Genomic DNA, 22,349 nt, shown 5'->3' with positions numbered 1-22,349 from the left:
ACCCAGAAATGAACCCACACACCTATGGTCACTTGATTTTTGACAAAGGAGCCAAAACCTTCCAATGGAAAAAAAGATAGCATTTTCAGCAAATGGTGCTGGTTCAACTGGAGGTCAACATGTAGAAGAATGCAGATCGATCCATGCTTATCACCCTGTACAAAGCTTAAGTCCAAGTGGATCAAGGACCTCCACATCAAACCAGAAACACTCAAACTAATAGAAGAAAAACTAGGGAAGCATCTGGAACACATGGGCACTGGAAAAAATTTCCTGAACAAAACACCAATGGCTTATGCTCTAAGATCAAGAATCGACAAATGGGATCTCATAAAACTGCAAATCTTCAGTAAGGCAAAGGACACTGTGGTTAGGACAAAACGGCAACCAACAGATTGGGAAAAGATCTTTACCAATCCTACAACAGATAGAGGCCTTATATCCAAAATATACAAAGAACTCGAGAAGTTAGACCGCAGGGGACAAATAACCCTATTAAAAATTGGGATCAGAGCTAAACAAAGAATTCACAGCTGAGGAATGCCGAATGGCTGAGAAACACCTAAAGAAATGTTCAACATCTTTAGTCATAAGGGAAATGCAAATCAAAACAACCCTGAGATTTCACCTCACACCGGTGAGAATGGCTAAGATCAAAAACTCAGGTGATAGCAGATGCTGGAGAGGATGTGGAGAAAGAGGAACACTCCTCCATTGTTGGTGGGATTGCAGACTGGTACAACCATTCTGGAAATCAGTCTGGAGGTTCTTCAGAAAATTGTACATTGAACTGCCTGAGGATCCAGCTATACCTCTCTTGGGCATATACCCAAAAGATGCCCCAACATATAAAAAAGACACATGCTCCACTATGTTCATCGCAGCCTTATTTATAATAGCCAGAAAATGGAAAGTACCCAGATACCCTTCAATAGAGGAATGGATACAGAAAATGTGGTACATCTACACAATGGAATATTACTCAGCTATCAAAAACAATGACTTCATGAAATTCGTAGGCAAATGGTTGGAACTGGAAAATATCATCCTGAGTGAGCTAACCCAATCACAGAAAGACATACATGGTATGCACTCATTGATAAGTGGCTATTAGCCCAAATGCTTGAATTACCCTAGATGCCTAGAACAAACGAAACTCAAGACGGATGATCAAAATGTGAATGCTTCACTCCTTCTTTAAAAGGGGAACAAGAATACCCTTGGCAGGGAAGAGAGAGGCAAAGATTAAAACAGAGACTGAAGGAACACCCATTCAGAGTCTGCCCCACATGTGGCCCATACATATACAGCCACCCAATTAGACAAGATGGATGAAGCAAAGAAGTGCAGACCGACAGGAGCCGGATGTAGATCGCTCCTGAGAGACACAGCCAGAATACAGCAAATACAGAGGCGAATGCCAGTAGCAAACCACTGAACTGAGAAGAGGACCCCCGTTGAAGGAATCGGAGAAAGAGCTTGAAGGGGCTCGAGACCCCATATGTACAACAATGCCAAGCAACCAGAGCTTCCAGGGACTAAGCCACTACCTAAAGTCTATACATGGTGACCCTGGACTCTGACCTCATAGCTAGCAATGAATATCGTAGTAAGAGCACCAATGGAAGGGGAAGCCCTGGGTCCTGCTAAGACTGAACCCCCAGTGAACTAGACTGTTGGGGGGAGGGCAGCAACGGGGGGAGGGTTGGGAGGGGAACACCTGGAGGGAAGGGGAGCGGGGAGGGGGATGTTTGCCGGGAAACTGGGAAAGGGAATAATACTCGAAATGTATATAAGAAATATTCAAGTTAATAAAAAAAAGAAAATAAAAAATATTGTTGAAAATTTTTACAGTGAGCACATTTACAGATGACTAGAAAAATAAACAAATTTCATCATACCAATCTTGTTCCTTATTAAGTCACTTCACAAAGCTCTGTGTATTTATTGGATAGAAGCATTAGATGTGAAAATTAGATAAAATTAGAAATTTAAAATCATTTCTTGAGAATTCTTTTTCTTGTCTTTTATTGGATATTTTCTCTACGTTTTAAATGTTAGCCCCTTTCCCAACTTCCCCTCTAGAAAGCTGCTTTTCCCTCCTTCTTTGCGAGTTTCCCCACCTGCCCATCCACTCCTTCCCATCTCCCTACTGTGGCATTCCACTATACTGGGGCATCAAACCATCACAGAACCAAGGGCCTCTCCTCCCACTGATGCCTGACAAGCCATCCTCTGATGCATATGCAGCTGGAGCCATGGTTCCATCATGTGTACTCTTTGGATGGTAGTTTAATCCCTGGGAGCACTGGGGCTCTGGATGATTAATGTTCTTTCTATGGGGTTGCAAACCCTCAGCTCCTTCAGTCCTTTCTCTAACTCCTTCATTGGAGACCCCATTCTCAGTCCAGTGGTTGACTGCAAGCATCTGCCTCTGAATTTGTCAGGCTCTGGTAGAGCCTTGCATGAGACAGCTATAACAGGCTCCTGTCAGCATGCACTTCTTGGCATTTGCAATAAAGTCTTGGTTTGGTGTGGCAGTCGCTGGATGGCCCTCGTTTCAGTCTCTGCTCCACACTTTGTCTCTGTATTTCCTCCTGTGAGTATTTTCTTCCCCCTTCTAGGAAGGACTGAAGCATCCACACTTTGGTCTTCCTTCTTCATGAGCTTCATGTGATCTATAAAATGTATATTAAGTATTCTGAGTTTTGGGATAATATCCACTAATCTCTGAGTGTATACCATGTGTATTCTTTTGTGATTAGTCTACCTCACTCAGGATGATATTTTGTATCATCCATTTGCTTAAGAATTTCATGAAGTCACTGTTTTTAATAGCTGAATAGTACTCTACTGTGTAAATGTATCACATTTTCTGTATCCATTCCTGTGTTGCAGGATCACAGAAAAGGCCACAATATCAGCCCCAGCATTCACAGTAACTCAGTCCTCCAGGATCCAGAGGAACAGGAACCCCCACTCAGCCAGTGGCATAGATTCCTCGAAGTCTGAACCAGTGTCCTGAGCAGACCTTGGGCACTGGCTCTGCACCCAGTCCCACAACACCTAGAAGAAGCTCAACTCCCATTTTTTGAGATTTTAACATTAAGAATATATTATTACATAAACTAAATCTTAATAAAAAGTATTGGATAAATACATTGAGGCAATCAAAAAGTGTTAGATATTTGACATTCAGAAAAGACCACATCTCTTCCTTTAAAGCCATCTTATGATCTACTATTTAATGAATTTTAAGCTAACTGATGTTTTTGTATTTTATATCCTGGTGATAAAATAATATCCTAGAGAACAGTAAATAAAATTTGTTTAATATCAGTAATTTAATAGGGAGCAAACCAAATACAAGTCTACATTATCCAATTTAATTCTAATAAGATTCACATTATTAAATAGCACATTTCCTTTAATTTTTGGATGAAAATAGAATACAATATGTTAAATAATTTAGAGGTGACTTCCCTAAAGCAGTCTAGCAGTGCATGATACAACAACACATTTACTCTGCAATATTGAAATGTTAGAGTAGGTATAGAGAATATTAATGAATCCCATTGTAATTTTTATCTACTGTAATTAATAAATTGTCTACAAGATTCTAAGTGTACTCGTTTTATTTATTGTAATTTGAAAGTCAAAAATTGGTTTTTATTGACCTTCATGTGCAATTTTTCCAGTCTAAAGGGTGTACCCATAACATCCAAGAACACTAGCATTAGGAATGTGAAGTTTATGAATAAACTGAAGAAACTGAAACAGCTGCTGCCCATGATAGTTTTCCTCTTTTGTGATTTCACATATTGTCCATTACACGCTGCCCTTAGAAGTTATGAACTCTAATCATCACTCTCATAGCTGTAATACAGAACATCATATAGGCTCCAGAGGAGGCATATTGCTGACCGTGGTGGTATTCTCTACCTTAATTATGCACTATATTTGCATTATTGAGAGCACTATTGCTGCCAAGGACCTGTTATGATGTCAATGCAATTACACTGATATCATGCTGTCTCAGCACTGTTCAAAGGCGAGATCCTTACTATGCAAAATCTAATCAAAATGCAATTGGATATTTATATCACTTCTATCAAAAGGATATTTGACATAAATCAAATGTGTCTCTCTTAAAGATTGAAGAAGAATTTAAATACAGTATAATCAGCTTTCTGGGAAGTTAATGTACATGCAGATTTATATTGCAATAACATATTTAATTGGAACAATAAAACTGATAATAGTTAAATATTTGTAACAATAAAATTTACTATCGTCCTGACTCAGCAATATAGTATAAATGATACTTATTGAAATACTTGTGGGCTCATGTGTGCTTTATTTGATTAATGGAACATTTGCTTATTGAATATGATATAACATGCTGAAAAACAAGCAGGGTAAGAAGGTAGATGTCTGTTATTCTATCACTTGTGAAGTGGAAGAAGAGATCAGAAGAGCTTAAGGACATCCTCAGCTACACAGTGAACTTGAGATTATTTTGGTTTCTCAAAACATTGGTAAGAAAGGTAGAAAAAGGAGAGGAAGCAGAGATTAGACACAGTCAAAATGACATTTTAAGATTTTAAAACATACCACGACATTATATTTCTAATAGAAGGCACTTGGCATGAAGCTAGTTGATCATTTTATTGGTTCATTCACAAGTTTGCCACTCAATTTTACTAAGGGTTTTATTTCTTCTAAAAGCAGTTGCTAAGCAACAGAAACATAAATTAAAAAGATACACAACTTCTATGACTGAGAAAAATGGACCTTGAAGAACCAGAGAAATATGTAAATTGGAATAGACTAACAAAGATCCATAATCTAAGATCAGGTATACTAATAAATTTTAGGTAAATAAAGAGGAGTGAAAATTATAGTAATTTTAACAAATGAGATAACATCCAAGCTTCTGAAAGAATCATGTGGGTTTCACAGTACAAGCAAGTGGAACCCCTGCTTGTTTTCTGCCCTCTGATCTTTGCCTTCATTCCCTGATACTCAGAATCTGTTGCTATAATCTAATAAAATGTGCTGCCAGTCTTAATTTACTTATTGCCATTTGGTGTTTTTTTTTCTACCCAATCTCATTGGCAACCCTCACAGTAGATATAATGTTGACACCATCTTTGTTGACTGTATCAACTGCTAAGCTGCATTTGAGAAGATCTAGTCTCTGGCTATGGGCTGCATTGGTGACTAGAAGTCATAAGATCATACCTATATAGCCATGCATCAATTTCCATCCCTTCATTTCTTCGCTTTTAACTATTATCCTGTTCTACACCTGTGCATACCATATGTCAGGGAGTTAGTTCCGTTTGTTGTTAAGCATTTGTTTTAAACTCCTGCTTTTTCTCAGTACCTCAAGTTACTGGTGTACTTTCAGCCATTCTTTAACTTAAAGCTTTGGGCTACATCTCTGCATTTACTCTATCAGTGGCTATAAAGCAGCCCACAGCCTTTAAGTCTAGATATAAGTAACCCCAATGAGATTGTCAGTCTTGCTTATCAAACCCACTATAGTTTTCTACTAAGGTAGTGGCCTACTCCTACAGATCAATATTTTACTTCCTACCTCTCCTAGGTCAAATGCCCCTTCCCTCTTGTGCTGTGTAAAATAAGCACTGCACTTGGGTTAGGGGATGTCAGAGGATTCTAACTCTCAAACCCCCAGCGTGCTGATGCTTTACATTTGTTCAAAAACATTTCCAATGTTTTCTGTTGAACTGGGTTAATGGACTTCCCTCTTTTACACAAATAAAAGCCTCCTGTTGTCCAGGAACCAACTCTCTTGCCCTATTTAACTGATTTCTTTAACACCTCTCTTTGTAGCTTAAATCATCACATTTCTTTTCCATTTTAACTCATAGAAAATGTGGTGTCTCATTACATGATGTTCTTTTGGGAAAACACCTCTAAAAGAATGTCTCTTGGTTCACTCTTACTCACCTGTAATTTTCTCCTTTATTGAATCCAAAACACACATGCACTCTATAATCTTAGAAGTCATTGTCATAATTCTCACTTGGGGAAAAAAAAACATCATTTCTGAGATCACTGTGTCCTAGACTTCTCAACAGTGTTTCAATTTTTGGGATTTCAGATGCTCTCCACATTGACTTATCTAGGGTATGAAAGTCATTTTACATTCTTTTCCCATCCTAGTTTTTCTGAGTCTCTTTTCTTGTTCCTATATGGCTTTCCAAAGTTTATGTGTGTTATCTCAAAGACCTTCCAACTTTCTCATGTATGACACTTATCTTATATCCTAGACTAGTGTGTTTTTCGTTGTGAAGACTCAGGACAGTCATAAATGTATATTTTTAAAACAGTAACCAATTCTAGTAGTATTTAAACACACTAAGAATATGGTATAGCTATATTACAGAATAATAGAGCATAACTTTTTCAAAATCTTTTACTGAGGCTTTGGAAAATTAATTATAAATCTGAATAACCAAGAATGTGTACACTGGAAGACTGTTTTGAAAAGAATAACAAAAGCATCTTGAGCAAGCTTTTTGCACTAATTATCTATACATAATTGATAGGTGTGCTGGGAGATGATTTCTTAGATAAGAGTATTTGTTTTGCAGGTCTGAGTGCTTCAGTAAAAATTAAAAAGAAAAAGAGTTAGTTGTGGTATTAACATTTGATGTTGTAAAGTGGTAGCATACTTTAGCAGACAAACTTCTCATTTACGAGAGACCCTGTCTCAAGGAAATAATTAGGAGCAATAAAGGAAGAAACTCACATATCGTCCTGGTATGGCACTGAAGTACATGGATGATTCACACATCCACACACTCATGAGCATAAGACACATACACACACACACACACACACACACACACACACACACACACACACAAGACTCACACACAAGGTGGGGAGCGGGAGGGGGAAGGGAGGGGGAACAGGAGAGAGAGAGAGAGAGAGAGAGAGAGAGAGAGAGAGGGAGGGAGGGAAGGAGGGAGGGAGGGAGAGAGAGAGAGAGAGAGAGAACGTTTTAAACAGTGAATTAGTAGTTCTACCTGCAGTAGTAGATAATACAATCATATTTGCTAATCCTACTAGTGAGTTGTGAATGTATCCACTGGCAGTTTTCCAAAACAAAGACACCATGTGTAGAGCAGAGTGGTTCATAAATTAAAGATGAATGCATTCTGTGCAGTTCAGACAGGAATCTTGGGAACTGTGCCTAAAAACCTCTCCATCATCAGCAACTGTCAGTGTATCCTCTGGGACTATATATTCTCTAACAGTATGAAATCTTTAGTAAGCTTATGACCTGAAATTTCTTGGGAGACCTTTCATACATAAGTCCCCCTCAATTAATGTAAGAAATTGTAGAAAACCTGAGGATAGTTATACTTTCACACATATTAAGTAGAAAAAGTGTTTTTATTTTGGACTCAAATTGTTTGATAGACCCTGATTCAGGTCATTTTATGAGGCACCAAATGTTAAGGACTATTTGTATGTAGTGATATTGACATTTTTTTCAGTAACCACTTTTTAAAAATTAAGAATATCATTATCTTTTTCATATTCAGTACTAAATAAAAATAAATATTACAACTGCAACATATTCTACAATACACATTGTATTTTTCTAACAAAATATCTAATAAAATATTTGGTACATTTTACGTAGTGTGTCAAGAGGATTTATATTTAGAATACTGAAACCTAAGTTACCCTAATTACTTTTGTCATCTTCCTATGTCAAATCTATTTTGAATTTCCTTCAAAATGTATGAAGATCTGCTGCTTCTTTATGTTTTCTTATGATATCATTAGGACCTTAACTGCTATTCTCCTACCTGGATTTCAGCCATCCTATCTCTGCTTTCATGTGTAGTGTGTCATCCTATGCCTATTGACTTTCTCCTTGGGTATATGTGTCCTTGTCTCTCTTGTTCTCTGCTTTTCTGTCTCTCTTTCTCTGTACCTCTGCCTGCTGAATCCCTCTGTCCTCTCCCTTTCCCTCTCCCTCTCTCTTCCCCTCCCTCCATCTCTCTCTCCTTCCCTCCCTCCCTCTTTCTTGCTGTGTGTGTGCTTGTGTGTACACATCTTTCAGCTAGATGTGAGGAATACCTCTCAAATCTACCCCTCCCTTAATAATACCATCTTTATTCAAAGGATGTAGTTCTCCTGTAGATGAATAATGACTACCTGATTTGGTGGTATAAAGACTCTAATGTCCTTGAATTAATTTTAAATAATTCCAGCTTCTACTATGCATGTGGTACTTTCTGAGGGCCAGTTTAACTTCCCATCTTCCCAACTGTATTTTCATACTGATATTTCTGGAGTTTGAGGAAAAAAGAAGACATGATGTTAGAACCATATACCACAGAATAATGGAAAATAATTCTGTTAACCTCATCACCACAAAGATCCCAAATATCTAATGTCTTTCTTCTGCAGGATACTATTATTCCTGAATAAATAACTACTCAGATACTTCTCAAAGAGAAGCAATAATGATTTATACATATTAAATATATTAAAATTTGTGTAATTAAAATAAATAAATAAAAGTTAGACCAAAAAGAAATAAATAATTTAAAAATTTTACAATTTTCATGAAAATGTCCAATAATATTAGAGTTTCCAAGTATAGACAGTGATGCATGCTAAGATTTTTCAAAACCTACTTTGATAAGGGTTTTTAAACACTTCAATCTCTGTTTTAGACCACTGACCAGAAATAGGGAAGAAGAAGGTTTATAGGAGAAGGGGGTTGTGGACATTTTGGTAGTAGTCCTTTGGTTTAATTCCAATCTTCATTGTCAGGATATCAGCAGTAGAGTCCAAAACACCAAACATATCAGTAGCAGTAGGTTGATGCAGAAGAAACCATGTGGCTCAGCCAATTGGGAGGAGTCTGAAGAAGTATCAAGCAGCAGCCAGAATCTTATGAGTTCTTTGGTGCTTTTCTATCTATGAAGTCATGGCAAGCAAAGAGCAACAAAGGGTTGCAAGACATACCAATCTACAAGCATTGTTCATGCTCTGTTGGGTTATGCTTATATTCTTTCCAAACATCATGGAACATCATCTCATGTGCCTGCCTCAGCAAAATGTCCTCTCATAAGACAGATTCCAGCAAAGCATCACATTACACAGCTGAATCTCCAAAGAAACCAGACGTCTCCACTTCAAAGTGATGATAAGTGTATATGCTGACACTGAGATAGTGAAGCTTTTTAAACTTTTATCTAAAATATTTTCATTACAATATATTTTGATCTCATTAACTTCTCCTTTCCTAAATCTTCACATCTCTGCACCTCCCTAACCACTCAACTTCAGGTTCTTCCTCTCTTCTTTCCAAAAATAAGTAGCAAAATAAACAACAAAGAAATGAAAATCTGAATATACAGCAAAAAACAAAACAAAATAAACCAGATCAGACAAAGACATTACAAGCAAACAGAGAAACAATAAGTTCACACATATCTAGACACAAAACCAAAGCAAACCAAATAAATATGAAATTTATTTGTGTTGGCATACTCATGTGCACAGGTCACGTCTGGGAGTAGGATCGATATACTCAGTGACACTCCATTGGAGAAAATGGACATTCACCTTCTCAGCAGCTATCAATCACAAAAAGCTTCATGGTAATAATTAGCCCCCGTGTCTAAATTCTTTAAGTGCAGAGACCCAGTATGGCTAGAATCTGTGCATGTCTTTTTCTCATTCACAGTCTTTTGAGTTATGTGTCTTGGTTCTTTCATTTATTTGCTTACAATCATCACTCACTTCTGGTTCATAAAATATTTCTGCCTCCTCCTTCTTAGTTCCCTTAGCCTTGAAGGACATGGGGCTTGATGAGTACCACAACTGAGTGCTCAGTCTTTGTACATTATCTACCTTGGATGTCTATTAGTTCCTATATTCTACAAAAACAAGGTTCTATGATTTGGGTTGAGCAATCCACTGATCTATAAGTATAGCCAGATATCATTAGGAGTCATTTTATTGCTATATCCCTTTAGCACAATTATAGCATTAGGGTTCTCCTAAACACACAACCTATGTAGTCTCAGGTCTTATCCATTTTAGCAATGTGATATATGTATTTCATCTCATCGAATGGGTCTAAATTCAAACAAGAAGTAGTTGACTACACCATATCTCTTGTACTACTATTGTACCAATAATAAAAGTCTGTGTGATTGACAGACTGTGATGTTTTGTATTTAATGGCCATACATTAATGGGTAAATTATACATTGAGAAGTTGACATTAATAATGAAGGAAAGACTCAGGTAACCAGGCTTGGTGTTTGCACACTGAGCCATTTCCATTGTTGAGGTATTTTGAAATGACATAAAAGTCTATTTTCACTATTTTTATTATAAAAGGCAAAAATTATCTGGCCATTAAAATAGAATTCTTTATATTTCCAGAAAATATTTTTTCCTAAAAGCTTTCTTATTCCTTATATATTGCACATGATTACATAAATATATGGATATTTTAATCTATATATAGACATATGCATCAGTGTGACTTAGAAACTCACTCTCAAAAAGGAATAAAGACTGCTATGAATGTTGTTTACAAATTAAAGCCTTTTGGGAAACAAAGTAATTATTTGCGAATTTTTTAAAATTTTTAATTTTCTTGGATCGTTTATGTATTTACATTTCAAATGTTATCATTTTCCCCTACTATCCCATACCACCTTCCCCCTATCTGTGCTTCTATGAGGATGCTCCTACTACCACCCACCCACTCCAAACTCAACGCTCTGGCATTACCCTACACTGGGGAAACAAACCTTCACAGGGCCAAGGGATTTTCTTCCTTTTGATGTTGGACAATGAATCAGTTAGAAGCATGAGAAAAGTAAATGTCTTACTCTAATTTATAATTAAAGAGAAGACAATTGTGGAAACTGATAAAATAAAAAATAACTGGAAATATTTTCATTAAAAATGTAATACCATCATGTTCCACTAGGGCACTCACTTTCCTTTTATGGTAGCTGTGGACCAGTATGTGTCCTATGTTTTAAAGAAGAAAACACTAATATATGTCAGAAATTACACTAATACAGAAACAAGTCATTTAACTTATATTTAATTTTGTTACTTAAATTAATAAATAGCTTTTATTTCTTGAAACTTATTTGCAAACATTGTATGAATATATCCACAATTTGTATAATACTTCACTAAAATTTTTTGAAGTGCTTTTCTAGGGCTACAAAATCCTCATTTAATAAGTTAATGGCCTAAATATAGCACCATAAAGGTAGATTCTGTTAAAGACTAGCATTTCCTCTTGTAAATTTATAGTTTGAGACACAAATCCAAGATCAAAGACAGGTCATAAGAGAATAAGTAGTTTGAAATTTAGTCCATAATTTACGATTAAAGTCTGCTCAGTATGAAAGATTTATCATCAGGTCAAATTTCCTCAGCAATCTGAAAACACATGTTGCAAAAAAAAGTTAGATCTTCTTATAATTTTGATTCACAGACTGTACAGTCTCTACTTATCTAATTACCTGTGTTACTCTGAACAGTATTGTGAAGGATGCATGAAAAATGCAGGAAAACTAGATAATGAACTTATTAAGGTGAGTATGGATCCTGTGTATGTAATATACTTGAAAGAAGAAATGTGAATGGAACATAGCTACATGTTAAAGTCTAAAGTTTTCTGTAAGGAAATCACATTTTATACTGAAAATAAAAAGAATATCAGAAAACTTAAGGAAATAACTACATCTGCTTTCGCGTTTCTTTTGTTCTTCATCACCATCATGGGTAAAAATTTTTATCACAGTCATAGTTCTTAGGGCCCAGAAGAGCCAGATGGTAACATTTTTAAATCTAGTTGCCATAAATAAACAATAGGGAAAAGTATCTCATTGTTCTACACTTTCTCAAGATCACTGCTGTGTAGGACAACACTAATTTAGAAGTTAAAGTCTCAGTTAGAGACTCAGAACATACTAAGATCGCTGATCAATGTGATAGCACTTCTACATTTTTGTTTTCTAAATAGGAGATGGATTGAATATAATATCAAATATTAGTTGTGGCTATCATAGAAACCAATACGTTTAAGGCACAGCAAAAATCTAAATTATTATAGAGTAGAAATCATTGATCATGTAGTAAAGCAGAAATACAAAAAGAAATATTTCAATGCAATGCTGAAATAAACTGTCCACAAAAATAACACACTGAGGAATGGTAATACATGCAGAGGTTTATAATTCTACAATATGTATTCCAAGTGTTGGTTCATTAAATTCAGTCCCAGTTAAATTTAAAAGCAGATTTCTTTTTAAATTGTAATATAAAAATTGAATATATAAATTTGTGTATATGTGTGCAGAATTTAGGGAGAAAGAAATAAAAATATAAAATTTTACTATAGAGCAAACAACTATAAAACACAACTGCAAAATACAGAGTAACATTAAAAAAGACATTACTATTATCTTTCATCCCACTGCATGTTTCTTACCGCAAGTATCTCTGAGACACCTTTTCTCATAAATAAGAAAGAGATACCAGCTAGTAAAATAAATGCAATGAAGTAATCAACTTTCATCAGAATGTCTAAGGAATAGGTTGTCTCCCTTGCATTTCTCAAATGAATGAGTTACTAGGGTTTTAAGGGAAGATATTTTTTCCTTCACAACAGAAGTTGCAGCATAATCTTGTAGTAGTGCATTTTGTTGGGGAGAGTGGGGTGCTGCTAGGTATGTGTTGAAAACAGTGGTTTGACAAATTGTTTATATTAGGAATCATATTTTTTGCATACAGGAAAAAACAGTGCATATTTCTGGATACTATCTCTTTTTTTCAAAGTCTGTACTCTGCAAACAATAATGGAGTCTTAGTCCAGTCCTTATCTGAGCTCATAAATCAAGACAAGAAATCCAAGGAAAATTAAATATTATTATTTTGCTAAAGGAACCCAGCACCAAGATGGCACCTAGTGACATTCTGCTATAACTATAAATCAGAATCTCTCAGTCGTCATCAGGAACATCTTGCACTAGAACTAATACAGTAACCTATAATTTGACAATGTGCAAAGAACTTGAGACTTAAAAGTGCTCAGTCCTAAATGGATTTTTCCTTGAAACTCTTCCCCAGGGTTCAGAGTATGTGGCAGTCCAGGAAGAGAGACTATGAGAACTCAAAGGATGGAGTTCAAGGAAACAGTGTCTTTTAGATACAACCAAACTGATGGATATAATATGAAACCATACAGGCTGTGGTCTCATGCCCAGGGTCTGTAGAGGTTTCAGAAAGACAGTATCTTCAAGCATAAAAAGGGGAAGTACACACGAGCTCTCATCTGTCACCAAGAATTTATCTCCAACTGACATCAACTTGGAAAGGAAAAAACAGTTCTTTCAATGCTGTCTACTACGCATATTAATGATATTTAAGAATAGGTCTCATATTCAGAAAGAAATATGTATCCAACACAAAACAAACTCAGTGGTGTTTTTGTACACCTTTTGATTGTATATTAGGCTTTCAGAATTTATGTTCATATGGATGTCTGCTTGCAGGAGTGCATGTGTATACATATGTGCCTGTGGGTATGTATGTGTGTGTTTGCATGTTTCTTTGCATTGCTTTTTATTATTTATCTGTTTTGTTTACTTCTAGGGTCATTTGTTTTCTAAAAAGAGAGGAAGAACATGAAGCTGTATGGGAAAGTATGTGGGAAGGATCTGGCATAATTTGGGGGAGGCAACTTACTTAAGGTTTTATTGCTGTGAAGTGACATCATAACTGAGACATCTATTATAAAGGACAGCAATTAATTGGGGCTGGCTTACAGAGGTTTAGTCCTTTATCAGCATGGCAGAAATCACAGCAGCATACAGACCTATGTGGTAGTAGAGATGAGGCTGAGAGTTCTACATCTTGATCTCCAGGCAGCAAAGAGAAAGACTATGCCACTGACCAAAGCTTAGGTATAGGAGACCTCATAATCCTCCCCAACTGTGACATACTTCATCTAACAAAGCTAAGCCTACTCCAAGGAGGCCAACCTTCCTAATGTTGCCATTTTCTATGGACTAAACATTCAAATGCATGAATCTATGGACACCATACCTATTCAAACCACAAGAGGGGAAACTATAAACAAAAGGAATTTTAAACCTGTATGGAGGAGGGGGAGGGGAGGGAATGGAGGTTCATGGATAGGAAACCGGGAAGCAAGCAGAATAACGGTTGAAATGTAAGTAAAGTTTATATATCTAATAAAAAATTTTTTAAAATTATCACAAATTAAAATTTTTACTTCAGTGTAATGTGTCTATTTTCTAGACATTTACTTTGAAGCTTGGAATAAAGAACTTTGTTGGAATGCAAAAAAAAAAGAAGAAGAAGAAGAAAAAGCCCTCCCAGCCTGAACCATTGTCCTGAGCAAACCTTGGGCACTGTCTTTGAACACAGTCCCACAACACCCAGAGGAAATCCAATTTCTAGGAGCTCTAACATGCCCAGGACCAGAGGTGAGTAGGACATAACATCTGCCCTGACACCCAGAATAACTGGGTTCCCCAGTGGCATGGGTCCCTTCCAGTTTGAGTCAGTGCCCTGAGCAGACCTTGGCTCTGGCTCCACACCCAGTTCAACAACACCCAGAGGAAGCCCAACTCCCAGGCGCTCTAACAAGCTCAGGGTCAGAGGTGCTTTGAAATCCAGGATCACAGGATCACAGGATCACAGATAAAGCTGAACTCCCAGAAGATCAGATACAACCAGAAGCACTGGACCTCTGATACTCTCAAGATAAAAACTGAGGTCACAACATCTTTCCAAAAACCTAGCATCACTGAAACATCCACAGGAACCAGGGAAACCCTAACCCCACCTGCCAGAGGCACAGGTTCCTTCTACCTTGCACCTGTGTTTGGTGCAAAGCCAAGGCTCTGGCTCCCTTCTCACTCCTGAAATACCATGAGAAAGTTTGACTCCCAGGAGCGCTCACTCAATAGGATTCCTGGAGCTTGGTCATACCTGGATTTCAGGATTCCAGAGGCAGTTAGATTTCCAGGAGCTCTGACACACCCAGAGTTCCAGAATCACAAGATCACAGAGACAGCTGGATTCTGAGGAGTTCTGACACAACAAAGATCACAAGAGGGACAGGCTCTGGTCAGAGACAGCAAGAGCAGGTAGCACTAGAGATAACCAGCTGGCAAGAGGCAAACACAAGAGCATAAGCAGCAGAAATCAAGACTAGTTGGCATCACTGGAACCCAGTTCTCCCAACACAGCAAGTCCTGGATACACCATCACACCTAAAAAGCAAGATTTGGATCTAAAATCGCACCTCATTTAATGATAGAGGACTAAAGTCAGGAAGGACATAAGTAACCCCCTTAAAGAAACACAGGAGAACTCAGATAAACAAGTAGAAGACCTTAACCAGAAAATGGAAAAAGTCCATAAAGATACACTGGAAAGTACCACAAAACAGGTAAATGAATTAAACAAAACCATCCAGGATTTTAAAATGGAAATAGAAACAATAAAGAAATCACAAAGGAAGACAACCTTGGAGATAGAAAACCTAGGAAAGAGCTCAGGAGTCATAGATGCAAGCGTTACCAACCGAATACAAGAGGCAGAAGAGAGAATCTCAGGTGCAGAAGATACCAAAGAAAACATTGACACAGAATCAAATAAAATGGGGCTAATGGACAGAAAACTTGGAAGGGGAATAACATTTGAAATGTAAGTAAAGAAATATATCTAATAAAAAATTTTTAAAAATGCAAACTGCAAAAAAGCTCCTAATTCAAAATATCCAGAAAATCCAGGACACAATGAGAAGCCCAAACCTAAGGATGATAGGTAAAGGAGAAAGCAATGATTCCCAACTTAAAGGGCCAGAAAATTATCCTCAACAAAATAATATAAGATAATAATAATAATACTATAATATACCCTAAACCAAAGAAAGAGATGCCCATGAACGTACAGGAAGCCAACAGAACTCAAAAGAGACTGGAACAGAAAATAAACCCCTTTAGTCACATAATAATCAAAACACCAAATGCACCAAAGAAAGAAAGAATATTAAAATCAGTAAGAGATAAAGGTCAAGTAACATATGAAGGCAGACCTATCAAAATTACACCCAGCTTCTCAACAGAGACTATGAGAGCCAGAAGATACTGGTCATATGTCAAGGAAACCCTAAGAGAACAAAAATAACAGCCCAGCAAAACTCTCAATTAACATAAATGGAGAAACCAGGATATTCTGTGTCAAAACCAAATATACACAATATCTTTACACAAATAAATGCCTACAAAGGATAACACATGGAAAACTCCAAAATAAGAAGGAAAACTACACCATAGAAAAAGCAAAAAATAATCTTGCAACAAACCCGAAAGAAGTTAGCCACAAAAACATAATTCCACCTCTCATAACAACAACAACAACAACAAAAATATCAGGAAGCAATCATCACTGCTCCTTAATATCTCTTAAAACCAACGGACTCAATTCTCCACTAAAAGCACATAGACTAACAGACTGGATACATAAACAAGACCCAATTTGCTGCACTCTCAAACAATTATAGGGTTGTTGCAAAATGTTGCTCTATTAAGATCTATTAAAAACACATAAATATAAATATGTATAAATAACACATATTAATCACAATTAATGTGTTTTTGCTGAGAAATATTTTTGTTTCTGACACACCATTAATCAATATACAGAAAAATGAAAAAAAGATAATGGTACACTGCCATAAATTTTTTTATATATATTTCTTTTATTAACTTGAGTATTTTTTATATACAGTTCAAGTGTTATTCCCTTTCCTGGTATCCGGGCAAACATCCCCCTCCCCCCTCCCCTTCGTTATGGGTGTTCCCCTCCCAACACTCCCCCCATTGCCGCCCTCCCCCCATAGACTAGTTCACTGGGGGTTCAGTCTTAGCAGGACCCAGGGCTTCCCCTTCCACTGGTGCTCTTACTAGGATATGCATTGCTACCTATGAGGTCAGAGTCCAGGGTCAGTCCATGTATAGTCTTTGGGTAGGGGCTTAGTCCCTGGAAGCTCTGGTTGCTTGGCATTGTTGTACATATGGAGTCTCGAGCCCCTTCAAGCTCTTCCAGTTCTTTCTCTGATTCCTTCAACGGGGGTCCTCTTCTCAGTTCAGTGGTTTGCTGCTGGCATTCGCCTCTGTATTTGCTGTATTCTGGCTGTGTCTCTTAGGAGCGATCTACATCCGGCTCCTGTCGGTCTGCACTTCTTTGCTTCATCCATCTTGTCTAATTGGGTGGCTATATATGTATGGGCCACATGTGGGGCAGACTCTGAATGGGTGTTCCTTCAGTCTCTGTTTTAATCTTTGCCTCTCTCTTCCCTGCCAAGGGTATTCTTGTTCCCCTTTTAAAGAAGGAGTGAAGCATTCACATTTTGATCATCCGTCTTGAGTTTCATTTGCTCTAGGCATCTAGGGTAATTCAAGCATTTGGGCTAATAGCCACTTATCAATGAGTGCATACCATGTATGTCTTTCTGTGATTGGGTTAGCTCACTCAGGATGATGTTTTCCAGTTCCAACCATTTGCCTACGAATTTCATGAAGTCATTGTTTTTGATAGCTGAGTAATATTCCATTGTGTAGATGTACCACATTTTCTGTATCCATTCCTCTGTTGAAGGGCATCTGGGTTCTTTCCAGCTTCTGGCTATTATAAATAAGGCTGCAATGAACATAGTGGAGCACGTGTCTTTTTTATATGTTGGGGCATCTTTTGGGTATATGCCCAAGAGAGGTATAGCTGGATCCTCAGGCAGTTCAATGTCCAATTTTCTGAGGATTCTCCAGACTGATTTCCAGAATGGTTGTACCAGTTTGCAATCCCACCAACAATGGAGGAGTGTTCCTCTTCCTCCACATCCTCGCCAGCATCTGTTGTCCCCTGAGTTTTTGATCTTAGCCATTCTCACTGGTGTGAGGTGAAATCTCAGGGTTGTTTTGATTTGCATTTCCCTTATGACTAAAGATGTTGAACATTTCTTTAGGTGTTTCTCAGCCATTCGGCATTCCTCAGCTGTGAATTCTTTGTTTAGCTCTGAACCCCATTTTTAATAGGGTTATTTGTTTCCCTGCGATCTAACTTCTTGAGTTCTTTGTATATTTTGGATATAAGGCCTCTATCTGTTGTAGGATTGGTAAAGATCTTTTCCCAATCTGTTGGTTGCCGTTTTGTCCTAACCACCGTGTCCTTTGCCTTACAGAAGCTTTGTAGTTTTATGAGATCCCATTTGTCGATTCATGATCTTAGAGCGTAAGCCATTGGTGTTTTGTTTAGGAAATTTTTTCCAGTGCCCATGTGTTCCAGATGCTTCCCTAGTTTTTCTTCTATTAGTTTGAGTGTGTCTGGTTTGATGTGGAGGTCCTTGATCCACTTGGACTTAAGCTTTGTACGGGGTGATAAGCATGGATCGATCTGCATTCTTCTACATGTTGACCTCCAGTTGAACCAGCACCATTTGCTGAAAATGCTATCTTTTTTCCATTTGATGGTTTTGGCTCCTTTGTCAAAAATCAAGTGACCATAGGTGTGTGGGTTCATTTCTGGGTCTTCAATTCTATTCCATTGGTCTATCTGTCTGTCTCTGTACCAATTCCATGCAGTTTTTATCACTATTGCTCTGTAATACTGCTTGAGTTCAGGGATAGTGATTCCCCCTGAAGTCCTTTTATTGTTGAGGATAGTTTTAGCTATCCTGGGTTTTTTGTTATTCCAGATGAATTTGCAAATTGTTCTGTCTAACTCTTTGAAGAATTGGATTGGTATTTTGATGGGGATTGCATTGAATCTGTAGATTGCTTTTGGTAAAATGGCCATTTTTACTATATTAATCCTGCCAATCCATGAGCCTGGGAGATCTTTCCATCTTCTGAGGTCTTCTTCAATTTCCTTCTTCAGTGTCTTGTAGTTCTTATTGTACAGATCTTTTACTTGCTTGGTTAAAGTCACACCGAGGTACTTTATATTATTTGGGTCTATTATGAAGGGTGTCGTTTCCCTAATTTCTTTCTCGGCTTGTTTCTCTTTTGTGTAGAGGAAGGCTACTGATTTATTTGAATTAATTTTATACCCAGCCACTTTGCTGAAGTTGTTCATCAGCTTTAGTAGTTCTCTGGTGGAACTTTTGGGATCACTTAAATATACTATCATGTCACTGCCATAAATGTTATCCTTCACTTCAGATAAATTTAAATGTATATATATATATATATATATATATATATATATATATATATATATATATATGAATGATCATATTTCAGGACAAACAAATATATTATTTTTGTTCTATAAATAGGGTATCATGTTGATCAGAGGAGAGATTTAGGTAAAACCTCTCTTAGGAAATGCTGATATTTACCAGTGTGATATTTACCAGGCTGCCAAATTTTGAAGCACTGGGATTGAAAGTAAGAATTAAGATGAACTGTGAGTAAACACTTGGGAATTAAACACTGATGAGTTGTTTTTCAGTTCTGTCTTTGGTATTGAAGGAAGAAGAATTATTTGTGAGATAATAGAAGGGATGGTCTCTGTAAACTTGAGTTTATGTGATGAGAGGTAGAATAGAAGTGCATAGTGCTTGCCCAGAGTTAGAATTACTTAAAACTCATTCTACGAATTAGATTTGCACATCTCTCATTACCTTGTAATCCTAGCTGTTTATATTCACTAAAGTCCACATTAAAGACAATTTTCTGATGGAGCATTATCTTCAGAGTTGACTCATTGATCATTGGAGACTTTCTAAAATGATTGTATTTGCTCTTCAATCTACTCCTTAAAGTGTTATATTCTTCTCTCCAAATCCATAAGTACCATCTCATCTTACTGCAAATGGCCATACTTTCAGATTTTATTAATGTGATGGATTTTATTTCTTCTAAATAAATTCCGTTGCTATTCCTAATTTCTTTTTAACTCAAATATCCAAAATCATAAATTGTGTCATTCATATACATCTACTAACATATCAGTTTTTTCAAACAATTTTCCATTACAGATTACAGAGAATATTGGCTCACTATATTACTGGTTGACATTGGTCTCCAGAATGTAGTTCTGTCTTGCCTTATGCGATAGCAATGAAATTATCATTAAGATAAAATAAAGAGCTTATTTTCATTTTTGAATGTTCATGATATTATCTCTCATTCCATGTATAGTCAATTTTATTTTGCAACTCTGAAAGTCAGAGATATACTTTTGCATCCTGAATCACAAAACAAACTGACCTTTCCTCATCCCCTGCTTCTGACTAACACCAAAGGATCATATTATGCAATCTGCAGCTTTTGGAAGAAACATTTAACTATATTTTTATTTAATTATGACCTGAAGATATTTCAATAGAAAGGAAATACAATCACTATAGATGTGATGGTTTGTATATTCCTGGGCCAAGACCATTCACTATTAGGAGGTTTGAACTTGTTGGAATATATGAAGAACACTCAGCTCTGCCTGCACCATGCATGCCTAGATGCTGCCATGTTCCCAACTTGATGATTATGGACTGAACCTCTGAACCTGTAAGTCAGCTCCAAATATATGTTGTCCCTTATCAGACTTGCTTTGGTTATGGTATCTGTTCACAGCAGTAAAACCATATCTAAGACAGAAATTAGTACCAGGGACAGGGGTATTGCTTAAATAGGCCTGACCATGCTTCTGTGGATGTGGGGACTTTGTGTTTGGAATGCTTTAAATGGGCTTAATGGGCTATCCTAATAGGAATATGAAAGATGTCATTACTGAAAGTGATCTTAATTGTGCAGACCTGACCCAAGAGGTTTTAGTGAAGAATTTCAATATGTGACCTAGATACTGTTTATTATGGTATTTTGGTGAAAAATGTGGCTCAGTTTTGTCCTTGTCTGAAAAGTTTTCCTTGAGCTAAGGTGAAGATATTCAAATCAATTGCATTGAGAAACGAAGTCTCGGTCAGGTCAATTATAGACTTTGTTCTCTGGTTAAGTCTCATGAAGAGAATTTTAAACAAGCATAGCAAGCTGAGAAAGGAAAAATATAAAATATATGATTTGAGAATTAAAGGAGTGCCAGGAGGTAAAATGAATCTGAAACCTGTGTTCAAGGAGATAAAAAACTTAAGGGAGTGGGACATTGGTGTAAGAACCTACCCAGCTAAGTTTACATCCAAGCATGATGGTATATACCTTTAATCCCTGGAGATAAAGCCAAGCAGATCTCTCAGTTCAAGGCCAACCTGGGAAAGAGCCAGTTCTAGGTGAAGAAAATCTTAAATTCAGGTATGATAGCACACACCTTTAATCCCAGGAGACAGTCATGTGCGTCTCTGAGTTTAGGATCAATCTATAGAGCAAGACAGCCAACCTTAGGCAGTGAAAGAGTTGGAAAAGAGAAAGATCCTGATAATTTAATAGAACAAGGGGGTATATTCCAGCTTCAGCAAACAGAGAACTGTAGCAGCTTTGGTCATGTGTCTCTGACTATGTAGTCAAGAAGAGAAGGAGACTACTAGAACAATGGTTGATTAGAACTACTAGAACTGGTTGATTAGAGCTAAGATATTAGTGGTGATTAACAAGAGACCAGCATCACTAAGGTGAAAACTTCTGAGAAGTGTTTTCTGAGATCACAAAGAAATCTTTCCTCTGATCAACATGATACTCTATTTAAAATACCTCCTGCTGCAACTGGACTTGGTAATTTGTAAGAGTCACGTAGGTAGTAATGGTTTTGAAGGCATGAAAGCAGTCATGAAGAGAAGCTGAGGCTTGGCATTGTGATTGATCATGAAAGGCCATTGTTGAAGTTGCATCCTCAGTTGCAGTTGATGGACCAGGACTGAAGGGCTCATGCAAAGGAGTTGACTTCCATAGGCACCATGAAGAGAGCCTATGGAAGTGAATCCTAGGTGCCATTGAAGACCCCAAGAACAACAGACACAGTGGAGTGGATAAACCTGAGCTCAAAAAGCTGAAGAGGGCAAAGCTGAAGAAGTGATGCCAGCCCTTTCAAGGCTAATGTGTAGGTCCTAGACATTGAAATAAGAAGCTGCAACACTGAAGTTGCCTTGAAGACTCCAAGATATTTGAGATGTCAGAGCTGTGGGCTATTCGCTGAGGAAAGCTGCTAACAGGGAATGGAATCAGCCCAGGAGAAAGGACTTTGTTGCATTCAACAAAGATGAAACAGGAGTTAAAGATCTGAGGACCACTTTGACATCAGACTTGAAGATGCAGAGTTTGAAG

The 22,349-nt window shown here is 37.2% G+C and overlaps 2 long non-coding RNA genes across 2 annotated transcripts in view; one reads left to right on the top strand and one right to left on the bottom strand.

The window, feature by feature from the left end:
- Nucleotides 1-2,000: 2,000 nt before the first annotated feature.
- Nucleotides 2,001-15,120, bottom strand: LOC134479725 (uncharacterized). The gene is made up of 2 exons (XR_010053390.1): nucleotides 8,206-15,120; nucleotides 2,001-2,678 (listed from the first exon to the last, which is right to left on the bottom strand). It is a non-coding gene; the product is annotated as an uncharacterized LOC134479725 (long non-coding RNA).
- The window catches only part of LOC134479724 (uncharacterized), a 27,617-nt gene continuing 19,388 nt past the window's right edge, over nucleotides 14,121-22,349 (top strand). The window contains exons 1-2 of the long non-coding RNA XR_010053389.1: nucleotides 14,121-14,275; nucleotides 14,365-14,552. This is a non-coding gene — a long non-coding RNA (uncharacterized LOC134479724). The remainder of the gene's footprint in view (nucleotides 14,276-14,364; nucleotides 14,553-22,349) is intronic.

Source organism: Rattus norvegicus, chromosome 7 (assembly GCF_036323735.1).
Source record: "Rattus norvegicus strain BN/NHsdMcwi chromosome 7, GRCr8, whole genome shotgun sequence".
NCBI classification, from domain to species: domain Eukaryota; kingdom Metazoa; phylum Chordata; class Mammalia; order Rodentia; family Muridae; genus Rattus; species Rattus norvegicus.
Note: the sequence above shows the minus strand (reverse complement) of the source record. Positions and strands in the feature narration are given on the sequence as shown.